Source organism: Ctenopharyngodon idella, chromosome 10 (assembly GCF_019924925.1).
Source record: "Ctenopharyngodon idella isolate HZGC_01 chromosome 10, HZGC01, whole genome shotgun sequence".
In the NCBI taxonomy this organism is placed as follows: domain Eukaryota; kingdom Metazoa; phylum Chordata; class Actinopteri; order Cypriniformes; family Xenocyprididae; genus Ctenopharyngodon; species Ctenopharyngodon idella.
Window position 1 is genome coordinate 45,370,993 of NC_067229.1, and position 4,432 is coordinate 45,375,424.

Sequence of the window (4,432 nt, forward strand, 5' to 3'; positions counted from 1 at the left end):
ATGGATCGGGAGAGTAAATGTTGAAAGTAAGTGTAACTTTATGCGTTTTTGAGTGAAGGGAAAGACCTGTTAATGTTTAATGTTCAGCTATGTTTGACATTTAAAAGAGTTTCTGTTATGTAGAAGTTTTTGTTACCGTTGTGCTGAAGAGTAGAGCTTATGGTTAGGATGTGGATGGCTGCATGATGCATGTTGCTTCGTTCAATGAGTAATAGCTTTGCTAAAGTCTGAGCAGTAACAAGTATATTGCTATTTGTGCAAATAGTCTTTTAATTGTACAACATACCTGAACGTCAAACACAAAGGTCTTTTCCATTTACTCAAAATCACAGACTGGAATATATACTCAATATATTTGAACTGATATAAATAAACATTAAGTTCAACTAAAAATATGTTTAAGATGAAGATAAATTAATTTTGTTCCTTAAAAAAATTGAGTAAAATCAAAAAGCCATTTTTTTTTCAGCGTACCTAATTCCATTTTGGTTCACCAATGAGTCATTTTTCAACATCTGATCAATTTTTTATGGAACATTACAATTTTTTGCTCATTGTAAGATTCCTCAAATGCAATGTTTGGAAGTCTGCACATGCTCCGTTCTGTGAGCAACTTCCACGGGGTGTGGATATTATGGAGTCTGCTCTCTGAATGAACCTGCACTGTCTGTTCACCCTCCAGGCTCTCTGAAATGGATTCTGTACATCTGAACCAGTCGTGCCACGCACTTGTCCTTGGGATAAAAGAAAAGAGGGGGATTTTTTTCCTTCAACTCAGAGAGGTTATTATCAGAGCTTGTGCTGTTAATAGATCCGACAAACACCTACAGACTGATCCGCCTCATTTCCCGCTTGCCTTTTTGAAGCATCAGAAATGACATATAATGCGATTTGATATGCGTTCTGGTACATCTGTCATGCAGTTTCGACATTGATGTAATTCTCAGCAGAATATTTTATTGCTCAGTGGCGTTTCATGTAAAGTCAACATTATTTACTTGCTGAAAGTCATCATGAAATCAAAATTGACTATTCGTTTTGAATATTGCAGTGTTTAATATAAATGATTTATCCATGCACATCATTGGTTTTCAAAAATCTATGTGTCCTCATAATCTTAATTCAAAAAATCTTTCCCTCCCATTTGCAGCGACATCTCTTCTCTGATGATGTGTTTACTGGCGTGAGGGCGGGGCAACCTGTCACTCACACAAGATCCACGAATAGCAAACCACAACCATCCAATCAATTCCTGATGAACAAAATCAAATCCTGCCCTACATTTTTTCTTGTTTGCGAAGCCATTACACTCATATATAGCCTACGTCACAATAGGGAAGAAAAGGCAATCACAAACTTCCGTTTCATGCCGACTTTAAAACACATTCTCATGCTTATTGCGAACACTGCATGTTGTTCAAAAGGAAAATAAATGACGATAAGGCATTAAAGCGATCTCAACTGTGATTTTTCCTAAGGCTTTGTATCTGAACGAGCTAAATGAACAGTGGTTCCTCTCTCTGTGTTGTATCTGAGCTGTCAGGGCTGAACTCCGTGTGCCAGTGTCTGTGGGAGCAGCAGCAGTATTCATCACACAGAGGTGAGCGGCCCAGCCAGATCCGCGGATCACTGCCAGAGGGAAACTTTGCCCTGGGCGATGCAAATGAAAGGCCCTCCAACAGATCACACATGAAGGAGACAATAAAGTCATGAGGTGCGAATGTGTGTGTGTGTCAATCCACAGAGGACTTTACAACACAAAACACAGTGCATTTTTATACCTGACAGCACGTTTCAATTCATTCAGTGTGAATTGAGAATATTTATAATTTTACAAAGGATTATTTTACTATTGAAATAAGTTAGCTTTTTTTTGTTAAGTACATTTTTTGTGAAGTACAATGTAAATACTTATTAAATTAAATAATTATTACTGGTGTTTGCTAAGATAAGCATCCCTATTAATAATACCTCTATCATAGAACATAGACATAACATTAAAGGCCTGTTCACACAAAGAACGATAACTATAGCAATAACTATATTGGCGTCCACACCAAAGCATGATATCATTCTGTTTATTATAAGCACACGCTGCAGTTGTGTCATCTGCTGCTTTAAAGCTCTTTAAAGCAGGGTGGATTCTGATTGGCTGTCACTATTTTTATCATTTATGAGCTGGAAAAAAAGTGATTCCAAGGATATTGTTCATCTGTGTTGTTATCATTAGGCTATGGTTGTGGTGTGGACTTCCCTGTTCTCATTTAGAATGATTATTAAAACTTTATTGTTATTGTCTTTGGTGTGAATAAAGTGTTAAAAGTTTGCATGCAACTCATCCTACATCCATTTGTGCTCAATTTACATGACTTATTAAGAAGTGTGCAGTTATGCTACTTTTTTGACTTACAGTTTTCTAGTGGTGGATGATAAAACTGGTGAAAAGCAACAACGTAGAAACCACCTATAAAACCCCAGCAACCAGTTGGAGACTACTTATAGCAAAGCACTCATACTATGGCAACAAAAAAAGAGCAAATACTGAAAATTTTCAAGCACACGCCAACATGTGCAAGGACCACTCAAGTTTTCTTTAGAAAATGTTAATTATCTGTATTTTTAAAGCTTAATTGTTTAATTTCTGCACACCTAGTGCCACCGAATGGAATTGATTGCAAAAATAACTGCTTTCAAAGAGGTTTTTAAAACTCACGCCATTGGTTGAAACATATTGAGATGCTTAAAGGGTTAGTTCACCCAAAAATGAAAATTCTGTCATTAATTACTCACCCTCAAATCAAGCGATGAGAATACTTTTTGTGCACAAAAAACAAACAAAAATAACAACTGTATTGCGCATAAAATGTATTTTCGCCGCTTCGTAACATTAAGGTTGAACCACTGTAGTCACATGGACTATTCTAACGTCTTTACTGCCTTACTGGGTCAGAAATCTCTCAGATTTCATCAAAAATATCTTCATTTGTGTTCTGAAGATGAATGAAAGTCTTATGGGTTTGTAACGACATGAGGGTGAGTAATTAATGACACAATTTTTTTTTTTTGGGTGAACTAACCCTTTAAAAACAGCAATGTTCCACAGTCATAGTATTATTTTCATGGGAAAACCTTTTAAATGAACATATAGTTGTCTCTGCATATTAAACTAAGATATAAAAAAGTATTGGATTTTCAAGTTGATTAAAACTTTGAAATGAAAGTACAAAAATTAATTGATGACCTTTGTTTCTATACATAACCTACCATCCTTCTTTCAAAAATGTTAAACTCTTGAAGTGAGCAACAAAAAGTGGAGACTAGACCACATTAGAAAGTTAAATTAAATCATCATATATCACCATTCATGCACACATTCCATCATCATCCGAATACATATTCTAGCAGGTTCACACACACACATGCGCCTTTAAAATAATGTCCTGAAGGACCACCTGTTGTCCATTATTGTGAAATATTTCTAAGGCATGAATCATAAGGGTGAGTAATTAATCATGGGCTGTCAGAACGGAGCGCAGGGGTCTCGTGGGAGGGTGAAGAGTCACATATGGGCAGATGGAGGTCAGAGTCACACCGCACACGCCATCGACAGGTTAACATGAGAGAGAGGGAGAAAGCGAGCAAGTGTGAAGACAAAAGTAAAAACAGATGAGATGAGAATTATGAGGGGAGGTGATAAATATAGGAAATAACTGATATTATTTTTAGTAGTTTCTATCTATCTATCTATCTATCTATCTATCTATCTATCTATCTATCTATCTAATGTTCCGAATTTTGATTGTAGATGCTGGTTTCATCACAAATTTAAGATGTTAGAGACATTGTTGAGGTCTCTTCTGAAACTGAATCTCTGTGAGATTACTGGAGTCTTTTTCTTGAGAGAAAAATGTGAGAAGCAAGACATATTAATTGATTGATTAACTATCTTTTGCTGCATGAATTACTACAACAAAATAGCATCCACAAAATTCAGCAAACAAACGTGAAAAAAAGCATGTGGTTTCAGTACTGTTCCAATCCCAGTATCTGATACAGACAGCTCAGCTGAATAACACGTTTAAAGGTTTTTACTAATTGAAGTCGTCATAGAGCCTGAAGCCAGCGTGACGATCCTTCACTCCTCAGTAAACTCGTGCACTGTCGCCCTCTGGCTCTCTCCACTCAAACACTACTGGCTCACAGATAAAGATAATTACCACAGGCTGTAGGCTATAGCGTGTCCCATTTTGATCTGTAGTACAAAAGATCTGAAGCCAGTGGTATGTATTCCTTCTCTCTTTAGACACTACGCGAGTATTTGAAGTGTGTTAAGAGCCACTTCAAGCATGTTTATTCTCAACTGAATGTCCCTTTTTGTTTCTGGCCTACAGTGAAAAAAGACAATTTTCTCATTTAGCAAAAACTGATTCAT